This window comes from Bombus affinis, chromosome 9, assembly GCF_024516045.1.
Source record: "Bombus affinis isolate iyBomAffi1 chromosome 9, iyBomAffi1.2, whole genome shotgun sequence".
Taxonomy (NCBI): domain Eukaryota; kingdom Metazoa; phylum Arthropoda; class Insecta; order Hymenoptera; family Apidae; genus Bombus; species Bombus affinis.
Genome location: NC_066352.1, coordinates 8,258,500 through 8,270,857, shown reverse-complemented (window position 1 = coordinate 8,270,857; position 12,358 = coordinate 8,258,500). Strand labels below are relative to the sequence as shown.

The 12,358-nt window shown below is 37.0% G+C and overlaps 1 protein-coding gene across 6 annotated transcripts in view; it reads right to left on the bottom strand.

Moving 5' to 3' along the window:
* Positions 1-12,358, bottom strand: part of LOC126919997 (tudor domain-containing protein 1) — a 311,431-nt gene that overhangs the window by 125,755 nt on the left and 173,318 nt on the right. The gene's annotated exons all lie outside the window — the stretch shown is intronic.

Here is a 12,358-nt window from a genome sequence, read left to right as displayed (position 1 = left end):
ACTTTCACGATTTGGTATTTTTGACTTGACAACTTGGTAGAGACGAGTTAAATAGTCAGTGAAATTGTTGATTGTCATGGACGCACTAGATTTAGGAATTTCTTATTTTATGTATTTCATCGTTTCTGTTGACGTTAGAGAACGGACAACTTTGGCGGAGCAAAGAATTTACAGTGGTCCGTGTAAATTTATAATATGAAAAGGATGGTCGTAATTTTGAAAACATCATCCCTCCGGAAGTATAGTAATACTTTTTCTATATTTCTCGAGATTATATTCCTTTCTCTACGTTTATAGTTTAAAATGAACGTATTAATGAAATTTTTGCGTTACTCCTAATCAGTTCCCGATAAATGGCTATCCGTTCCAAACGATATTGGCTAGCGTATAATAAAATCATATGAAATAAAATTGCCGCAAGTATGTGGAAATTGTTCTTCATGTTTTTTTCAATTACACTCTCTTCGCTTTATTCGCAGTGTAAAATAAACGTATCGATGAAATTTTTATGTTATTTCTAACTAGTTCTCGACAAATGGCTATCCGTTTCAAACGATATTCGCTAGCGTATAATAAAATCATAATTACGTATTGTACGATTTCAACATATAGACACGAAAGTTTCCATCTGTTAATCACCAGCGACCGTAATGGCGGTGAATCTGTTAAATCCCACAAAGAACGTCAGGCTATATCGAACTGTTTCCCCAGAGTTGTGAACTCCGTCGAATCCATGGTGATTATTCGCTTAAACAACGAACCACGCGCGCGCATCCATTCGATCAGCTTATGTCTTACAATCGCGCGCGGCTACTGCGTAATTGCATCGCGTTCGCCCCAAGGCCTGACGCTTCGCTTAGCAACGAACCAATTGACGATCGGTCATACGTGCAACAATTGCGATTACACGTGGAACGATCGCGATTATACGCGCGATAATGGACCCGGGAAATTGTTGTGCCACGGCAAACAACTCGACGCGGCTCTGCGTCATCGTGAAAACGTTACCGAACAAGCAAACACAGGGCTGCGATATGGTCAAAGGGGATGGTTTTCACAGTGGTATTTTTTGATCCTCTTGTTTTTCCACTCTTTCTCGGTTGATTTATAGTCACTTTCCGGGGAATTGACTTTGCTTTGGAAAAGTTATGCTTCCTTTTCTATGAACTTTTTGATTTATAATGATTATCGAGTAACGCAGGTTATTGAAAAATTGAAAAGGGTAGATTTTACGAACGTTTGTTTCTTGATCCTCTTTCTCTCGATTTCTGACGATTTCTTAGTCGATGAATTTGCAGGAAAAATTATAGTTCCAAAAGTGTTAACTTCTTTACGAAAGAATTGTCGAGTTGTACAAGTCTCAACAAATGATCGAAGAGAGTAAGTTTCATGGAGCTCTGTCTCCTGATCGCCTACGTTCGTCGAATTTGCAAGAATGATAGTTCTTCTTGTATTAGTTTCCGGGGCCTATAATATTGGACGCTTTAACAATTCTCTGAGAACTGTAAATTCACCTGTAAATATTCTAACATTACAAACGAAAATTACGAATAAAGGTATACGTATAACAAATTTTCCTAATAAATAATTCTTCGATATATTCCACACGATATCGTCTGATTTCTAAAAGGTTCAATATCCATACAAAATATTGTAGTACCAAAATTAACGAACTTCCAAAAATTACAATTAATTACTTTGGCTTCTGAGTGTCTCGCTCTTCCACGATGAATTAATCGAACTAATCGAAGCTGGAAAAGAAAACAAAGAAAGAAGAAAGAAAATAAAATATATCGTTACGAAACAAACAGTTAATTTACTATGATTGTCTGTCAATCGTCGATCATGACGTTTCATCATCGATGTACTTAAATCACAATAGGCTACTGATAGACAGTGGAAGGAATGAGAAAAAAAGAGAGAAAGGAACAAAGGCGAAGCAATATTGTTCGCGCGGCGATATGGCCAAAAGTCAACGCTTTCAAGAATCGATATCCGCTAATAGAATTGTGCACGCACTGCGAACCGAACGAAATACGACAACAGCAAGTTTGCTGGCAATTAATAATAACGTGTCGTTCGTTTGTGTCCACGGTTTGTCTCCTGAAAACCATCGTCGCGCATTTCTCGTTTCATTGACTCCGTCGTTTCGATTCCGATCGATCGTTCTTGTGTCTGGCTCATTGTAATAGTTAGATGATATTAATGATCATGCTGATCTCTCTTTTTAGAGAGACGATGATCACGACAAAATAGTTTATTTATGAAAAGTTCGAATTTATTTACGAAGAAAAAAAGGACAGTTTGTATCTGTATGTACGGTGATAAGCACATACGCATAGGGAAAATTCTCGTGCAAATTTCAGCTGATATTGATTTACATTTATTGTAGGAAATAAAGATTTTGAAAAAATGTTGGTTACATTGCTACAACGAAAAGGGGAGAAAACAGCAACGAGCAGACTATAGAGTTTCATGTAAATTCGTATTTTTATAAACCTAAACGATTAGTCAGATTATCTGAATCTGAATGAAAATTTATTTCAGCCACTGAATATTATGTTATGTACTGTACTTTCGATATTTTGTATATTTTTGTATTATGTACATTTTTGTAGTTCTAAATTTCCTATAGTCAAATGCATAAAAATCCGCAGTCTGTTAATGAGTTTATAAAAATTAAATTTCGATTAAACATCGACGAATAGTCGACTAGAAACGATCGAGCAGGTACATTTATCTGCTTAACCTTCTTTTCCTACCACTAACTGAATCAAACCTAACGCAGCGAACCACCAATCGGATAAAAATGATCATCAGTTTGAATATTTTTTATAAAAAAGCAGCACAGAAACGAGTATGCAGATATAAAACTGGAGGGCAGAGATTGCCATATAACACATTATCAGGTTATTACTTAAATCGAATTTATTTTTCGATAAAATCGGGGCATTATTGAAATGGCTGCTAAAGCTGCAAGTACGTATTAATGTAAATTTTTTTTTAGATAGATCTTTAATGATTTTTATAATTAAAAAAAATGTAGAGGAGAAAAACATATTCTTTTTTTTCACCCAATGAAAAAGTATTTTCTTTGTACATAATATAAATACGATTTAGTCGAACTGATAAGTAGCCATGCGACAAGGACTGTGTATACCGTGCTATATAGTTAGGCGAACGAATCATCGCTACTGTAACGAAATAATCTGACAGGAAATGTAAACATAATGTATAATGTAAGAATTCTGGAAATAAACTGTATGCGTGAGCATGATCAGCGTATTATATTTTCCAGGTATCCTAATCGAATATTGAAATGGAAGAATCGAGTTTAAATTGTAATTTTTCGCAAACGAGATCCTGTTTTAGCGAAATTAATTATTTGTCGAACAACTTTCTGACAGATATATTCTACGTCTTTTGCTTTTTTTTGTTTTAATACCACAAACATTTTGTTTCCTTTGTTTTGTTCTAACTTTGAGGATACTAATAATGTTCTCATGAGAAAACTTCCTTTGGCCAAATTGTATTTGAAATTATTTTTTGCATTTTGTATTTTAAATTTTATTTTGGTCAAACAACTAGAAATAACAAACTCAGCAACGATAATTAATACCCTTTATCGTAGACCAAATTATGTTTTGTAGTTCAATAAAATTAGCCACGTTGCACTAAATAATTCATTTTAATTCAAACGTATACACGTGTATCTAGGGTGCAAATATTCCTAGGTATAAATGCTACGAGTGTTAGGAAAGAAGAAGGAAAAAAGGTCCCAGCGAGTAACGAGTGACACGAATTGCAAGACACGTTCTTCCGAATTAGACAAACCTGATTAAGATACGCGTCCTTATTTTCCTCACATGGCTGGAAACCTTTGATGTAAGCGACGTATGATCAACTCATCGAACTCTCCCGTTTTAATTTATGGCGTAGCTGCGAGTCTGGGCACGTATCGCTTTCGACGTGTTTCGAATGATCTTTCATTATGGTACGAGCGACAAATTACCGTATACTTGATTACACTTTTCGTGTTACGCGTTTAATCAAACTTTTACTCTTGTCGTTATCCTCTGACGTTAAGATTTCTCGTCTCTAAAAATGTTCGAACACATATCTTGTACACACATATAAATTTCGTGTTATAATATTTTATTCCATGTCTATCAATATTTATAATATTTTATCCAATACGTATTAATATTTATAATATTCTATTTAACGTCTTAACAATTTATATATATAATATTCTACTAAGTACTCGTCGAAGAGAATTTTTAAATTATAGTAACAATGATGATTATTGAATTCTTCTATTCCGGTATAATTTGAGTATAAATTGAAAGATTAGTTTCATTTCTCATATATTTGTACGATCGACGCAAGAATTCTGCTCAAATTGAAGTTTAGGGATTCACCACGTTCGCTTTGCTATTTCAAACAAGAATAAAGAACAGTGGTGTTCGAAGAAAAATTATTCAGGTTACACGTGTTTGCAATTAAAAAGAAACACAACGACTACAATCGCAATTAAAATCGTAACGATTGGGATTAAAAATTGTAAGAATTTCAATTAGAATATCAGAAAATACCGGCCTGTATAGCTCCGGTGATATTGATCGCTACTTTTCTGGAAGAATGCAACGTCCCAACAATAAAAAAGCCGAAAATTGTTTGCATCGATCCCTGTCAACAATTCTGCCGGCCGGTTACCAACGCAACGGAACTCGGCACTTTAATATAATGGAACGATAGACCTTACGCGAAATTAAAGTGAATTAGTTTCAAAAGTTCTCGATGAAATGTATCTTTAATGAGAGAGAAAGAGATGCGGGGCTAGAGAAGAGGGGGATGACCGCCCTTTAGTAGCCATTCGCTAATGAGGAACGGTTAACGAAGAAAATTGCTGAATAATTAAAAGTTGCTTTTGTTGAAAATTGCGCGATTCCCCCGGTTGGCACGCGCCATCCTGGAAAAAAATAACGAACGTCCATTAAACTCGTGAAATCTGTCTTTCTCCTAACGCTAGAATTTTATCTTCTCCATCGCCTTTCGATACACCAGCGAAGAAAACTGATCACAAAGAACGAATAAAGGATTCGAACTTTAAAAAAGAAAGGTGGTAAAGACAGACGAGGGTAAAGTAAGGAATGAACAAACGAAGTTTGAACCTCTGCTTCTTATTGTCCTTAATTCAAAGAACGAGCTAAATACTGACTGCGAAAAATTAACGGAGAGATATTCTGCCAGTGTAGAATTTCCAGCGAAGCGAGTAACAAAATCAGAAAATCAACGAAATTTCACCCATTAGAAGGTTTATGTACATTGAAATTTTTATCAAACGTATCTGGAGGAGCGTTCAGACATTATTAACAATATTTAAGATTTTCAAGATTATGTAACGTATGTAAGAAACCTTTTAGACTCCAAGTGATCAATATACGTATATTGCTAACACAATGTTGAGAAGCATAAATATTGAAAATAATATTGACGATAATATGGATCGTCTGAATGCTCCTTGAAGAAATAGAACCTAAGCAGAGATTTGTGTCGTTCGAGTGTCATACTTTGCACATTTTGTATATCTTTTTGTATTATATGCATTATGTGTATTTTTGCAGTTTCGAGTTTTTCATAAACGTATAAGAATCGAGAAAAAGAAAAATTGGTTTCAGTGAGAGAATATTTGAAAAGAGACTTAAGTCTTCAAAGTGTTTAAAATGATGCAGAGTGCGAAACGCGCGAATTATTGGGCGGTTCGCAGCTTCCGGCTCATTTGACAATCCGAATAGCCGGAAATTCGAGGGGATGGAACAGCAGAGGATGGACCGTGCAATCGCGCGCGTAGTGTCCCTCGATTTTTAATAATTTTCCTGTTACTTTGACGTCGTTTCATCGATCGACCACTTTTTGCTGCTAATTAAATACATGGATGCGCTGGACGCGTTGAAATTATGCTGATTCGAATCGCGAAAATTCGCCATCGAGTATACGGAACATATTATTTACCATCGAGATAAATATCCCACATTTCCGCTCCGTGTCAAACGCAACCGGGGCTAAAATAAAACTGACTCTTTGTAGTTTCATTTCCGAGAATTCAACGAAGACGACGCGTTCCATTGCGCCGGACTATCCATGCTCGCGTATTATAGCGATATATTTTCCTGTTATATTTTTTGTTCCGTTGTTCTAGTGTTTTCAATTATTTCTGTGACGGTTGATCAAGCGGTTATTGTATATTTTCGATGACAGAACAGCAATCATGATCAGCAACAAGATATATTCTTATTAATACCAGAACTACCAGTATTTATACGATGAAAACAACATACGTGTTGTACCTCTTACACCTATTATCAATTCTACCGAAAATTGCCTGTAATTTAAAATTCATAATCCGCGTCAAATATCAAAGTTTTACTAAAAACAGAAGATTTTCGGAGACTCCTGAATTTTCAGAATGTATATATCTTCCTCTCTTTGAAAAATTATATTCAGAAAGCGTGTCAATTATTCGAGCCTGTTTTGAATCACCGATAATATCCAAGGAAACTCGTCTTTACAACCCTCAAACGATTTCCATCGCAATGATTCATCGTCACGATACATTAATTTCAGCTTAGCCTTCGTTACGCTGATCCAAGGGACAAAATTCCCAAGAAAGTCATCCCGGTTTCCAAGCGATCGTAAAGTATCTACGATTGGGGTAGCTCAGGTGCGTGTAGAACTGCGATTGGTCCATGAGGCCAGCCGATCTGCCAATATTATGCGCACACAAATACCAGAATCGTTTATCCAAAATGGTCATAAAATCAGAACAGTAGCACACAGCGAGGAACGACGATTGTCGCAGATTTGGCGGACGTGGATTGGTGAAACTGTCGAGCGCAAGAGGGCAGAGGGTTGGCCTAAGAATCCATCAACGAAACTGGTAATCAGGTGGGGCTCGCACGAGCCACTTTCAAGAATCCAATCTCGTCTGGCATTTTTACCCTAGCCAGCCCCGTTGATATGCTTCGCTCGTTTTCATTTCCGTCGTTTCTGTTTCCATTTACGCACGCGTGAATCTCATTTTTTCATGAGAATCGTAAGAATAGCGTAGGTAAATAGGCTCGAAGATTATGAAAGAATATTCGTGGGCGTAGCTTGTAACGACTTTCGAATGATTAAACATTTCATCCGACACTCTGTCTCTTGTTCTATTTCGATTCATCAACCGGTTTAGCGTTTGTTACAGGCTCAGGGCTCATAGATCACGAGCCTGAAGGTCCCATGTGGCGTTAATTCATATTTTCATTACGAGATACATCTTTTAATCAGCATCATCAGTTTGAAGATTGTATACGGCGATACTTTCACGTATCCCTTAAGATCTCTTACTGTGAGAATATCTTTGAGGCTTAGAAAATAATTGTACGCTAAAAGAATATTGTTCCTGTTTGAGAAAAATAATTCTTTGTTCTTCGTCCTGCACAAAACTCGACTATTCTAACTGCTCTTTGCTTCTGTTCGATCCAATGCTACTTCACCAAGACTCAAGCAATGATCAACTCACACAAACCACCTCCTTCGTCCCCGTTTCTGACCATCCTATGATACGAACCTAACCTCATCAAACCAAGACAATAAAGTAGCATCGACTCGTCTCGAAAGAGAGCTAAAGAAGGCAAGTACGAAGGAAGAGAACTAAAAGAGAGGCGATCCTGTCTCCAGGATCCGCAGGAGGGTTCCATTCGGTCGTTCCATGCGTGAGTGGTTTTTCCAGAGGCGGGGGAGAGCGTAAAGTCTGAAATTGTAGAAAGCGGCGAGCGAAAGGGGGTGAGCGTCAAAAAACGCTGAGGGTCGAATACCAGGACGTGGATCCAGGATGCAGCGGGCGCGCCTTTAATTGCAGGACTCGCGGCACTTTTAAAGCCGGATGCAAATGGCTCATAAAACTCGCTGGCTCCGACAGGCTGGCTCATTTACGAGCGCGGAAAGTTTTTAGGTTCGGCAGGCTGGCGTGCACGCCGAACGAGAGGGCCTGTTTTATCGGTCTACGAGAGTTCGAAAGTAATTCTCTTTAGTTGTCGGTGAGACCGGCAGACTGCGATGCCGGCCTTAACTTTCTCGAGGTGAACAGGCGCGAAAGACACTCCGGTGTCCTTGCTGGCTTCGTTACCGATTGTACTGTTGGGCCAGGAGATCGTGATCGTGACAATACGCAGCTACCGATGCGCACGAAAGAAATCCGCGAAGTGGATGACTCGTATCATCAGGTTTTCCTTCGGTTTATGGCGTTTTTCTGTTGTTTAGAATAGAATTCTCCAATCTTTCTCGAGCTCTTTATAACAGCTAATTGTATGTTTCGCATATATGAAAAATATTTCTAATAAGATAAAGATAAAGATACAGATGTTAAAAATATGAAAAGTATTTACACATACTATCATCTTTCACGATGATTTGGTGAGATTTTGTATTTCATTTTCATAGTATCAAATTTTTATAAATAGTCGTATGAGAGTATGTACATAGTACTAAATGATATGGAAGATTCTATACTTGCAGGTAAATTAATTTATATGCAAATATTTTTACATACATGTAATCTTAATTCAATGCTGGTGCTAAAAATCTACAATAAAAATCACATACTGTGCTTTGTGAGCTATTATACGATACGACTCACATATTGGCTATCTCGGATTTTAAATGATGTTGAGTGCGTCGAATGTACGAATTTACTACTCTTCATCTTTATCCTCGTTATAAAAATAGAAATTTAGTCATTTATGCTACTATTACTATGTGAATTACAGTTACACGAGAATAGCTATGTATTTGTATTTAGAATGAATTAATAAAATTTGTAGCGAATTAAAATTTTGGGAATTTAACTAGTAGAACCAGGCTTTTTTCTCTTTGTCAGGTTTTGCTTCATTTTTCAAACTTCGACCCTTCGCCCTAATTAGCTACCTCGATGACTGAGGATTTCGATTTCTTCTTACAAACAGTTGAAATTTATCGTCGACGAGATCCTTGCTTAGAAATTGAATTTTTGAAGTTCCAGTTTAAGATAAGACAAATAGATACAAAACTTTCCCGATTAAACCAATGAAAACTTGAATTGTCGAACGCGTTAATTTTTGCTACTGTTTATAATCGTTCGAAAGAATAAAGTAACAGCCATTTTTTCTTAATGATATTGTATAGTCGTATCGATCGTGTTATTTATCTACAAAATCTGAATGTTAATTTTCGAATGAAACACGAATGAATTTTAAGCATTCCATTTCCGTTTCATGTTTATCACAATATTCAAATACACAATAAACACGACATCACGTAATTTACTATTTTAATATCCAAATCTGCCAGCAAAATTTTACTTTGTTATTTTGACATTTAAAAAGAGCAGAAGAAACAATGAAGACATATGTTTCAAACAATATATAGTTACTCTATATTTTAATAAAAACATCCGAAAATGCAATTGCAAATTACACTTATTCCACTTTTCTATAACGATTTACAAAATGCAACATTTAAATTACCCTGTTTCTCTACAAGAGACAGACAATTTTCATCAAACGCGACCAGAATCAGGACATAAGAAAGCAGAAACCTGTATACCACGTGTATAAATCAGAATATAAGAAACCAGAAAATTTCTACGGACCTACCACGTACAAAGCTGGTCGCTAATAGGATGATCATTACAATCAACTCACTTCAACTCGTCAGCTCCACTTTCCACTGGCTCCACCATGCAACGCAACACTCAAGAGTCGTCTTCGAGGCGAAGAATACTCTAACAAGCGTTGGTCGAATCACGAAGATTCATTAAACAGTCACTGACCTCCGCATAAACAACTCGTGCACTAGACTCGTTGTAGTTGGAAGCAACAATATAGACATCAGACTTTCCACTTCGGTACCAGTTAAAGCAATAATTCATAGTCTCGCTTAATTTACATTTTACATATTCTGACGTGATAATTTCAAAAGTCGAATGAAGTTTCCTAATACTCTTAAGTATACCTATCTTATAATTCAAGACATATATTACTATTACTACTGCTGTTAGTTTAAATAATGAGCCATAATCTTCTTAACACTTTAATTCATATTGAAACAAATACGTCCAACAACTGTATCCTGTTCACCACGTATAAGTTGATTGTAATATATTTTACGTATTGTTATTATTTGTTACTAGTTTTATGAGCACACTTCTCCTAATCAAGATCAATATTTTAATACGACACCAAGACATCAAGCATACACGCTATGAGATAATTTAATATTATACATTTTACTACACATAATATTTAGCTCACTATATATACCTTCTGATAGCAAAAGAACGTTGAATTATTTAACTTCTAAAATGAAGCAAAGACTAATAAGTCCACACCTCCAAGACGTCAACCAACACGTTATATACTTGTACCAGCAGATTATAAAAAAGTGTTCAACTATTCAATAACAACTTTAGATTCCAAGATACAGTTTGCCTACTTCGCTTGTATCAATACTAATTCTTATAAATAAATAATACCTTAGACTACGACCTACTATATACCAACCCTAAATGAATCTCAACCTAATACAATTCCAAGATGTCAACCAGCATGTTATATAATATACTTGCACCACCAGATTATAAGAAAATGTTGAACTATTCAATAACGACTTTAGATTCCAAGATACAGTTTGCCTACTTCGCTTGTATCAATACTAATTCTTATAAATAAATAATATCTTAGACCACGACCTACTATATACCAATTCTAAATACAACTAAGCCTAATACAACTCTAAGACATCGATCATAACCATTATCTCTTAATTATTCAACACTATCTACACTCAAAACATTTTCTTCAATCCATATAATAAAATACGTGCGTTTTACTCGGTTCGATGTATACGTTCACCCCCTGAAGCGTTGTATTTGTGAATCAGCCTGTACAGTACCTGACTCCTATTGTAAGCCTGGGCCACAACACTCAGCTCGCCAGAAGGAAGGAAGGATCCGTTCATCCGCTGACTGGGGTTGTTCGGAGGGAAGTGGCCTGGGTGGAGGGTTGGAATAATCCACGGCGTTATTTTATTCGTGGCTATGGTGCAGTCGATGCAGAAAGTTTTCATAAACGTTGCTCGTGGTCACCACTCGTTTTCTCTCTCTTCCTCCCGCCATCTATCCGCATGCATCCTCTGTCCTTTTCCTCTTGCTGGTCCAGCTGGTCCAACCCTCTCCGTCTGTTACTCGCTACGAACGCTCGCAACATGCAGCAGACAACGGTTAATCAATGGGCTTCAAGCGCAGGCTCGTATCCCGGGATCTTTCCTGATGGACAGCGGCAACAGCACCGGTAACAACGCCGGGATGCTAGTCTCGTGCGGTGAGAGCGACGAGGATGAGCAGATCGGTTGGACGAAACGGTGGGAGCAAGATAGACTGGGCCTGGTTGGGTGAAAAAGGGGTGGAGAAAGGTGGGGTGGCACAGAGAGCCGCGGGCACGTAAAACTAGCGAACAATTTAAACTCCCCTTTCAAGTCGTGACTTTGTTTATGCGAACGAAAATAATTCGCTGGCGAGCAGAGCTATCTCTCTCTCTATCTTTTTCCCACGGGGCTGTATTCCCGTGCTTTTCCATTTTTCGCGGCTTCGGTCATCGCGGAAGGATAAAAAGGCGTGCTCGCGGCTGGCTAGCTCTGGTGTCGATTGGGTGCTTCGAGGTAAGAACGCATTTGATTTGTAGGTTTTGCGAGTGGAGGGTGGTTTTTATATATGGTTTTGATGCAGGTTTCATCGAGTTTGGTGGATTTTTGTGCAGCGAATAGCAGAGGAAATAATTGAATATCTAAAATATTGTGGACAGAAACAGTGAATTTCAATAACATGGAATATAACGAAACATGGAGGAATTATTATGTGAAAAAATATTGAAGAAATTCTCGATATGATAATTGAATTTCCAGGCGACAATTTTAATAAGCATTGCAGCCTAAACTGGCCGAATTATTCCAAGCTTCCCTCTTCTTCTGTTCTAAAATTCAGCTATCAAATTAGAGAAACAAGGAAACATCATATTAAAAAAGCAATCGTACACAATAGAAGAACTTTCCAATATAAAACTGAGCCACAACGTTGAAAATTTCGACAGGGGTTGATTTCACAGTATAAACTAACCAAAAACGATAATCGTAAATTCCTTTATTCGATGCTCCAACGAACCAGAAGTAGCAAGTTAAAAATCGAGGAATTAATATTAGGAATTAATAGCTAAGAAAAAATATATATGAAAGGGAAAAAGTGTTCGCGAGAAAGAGGGAGATCCAGGGACGATTGTTTTGAGTG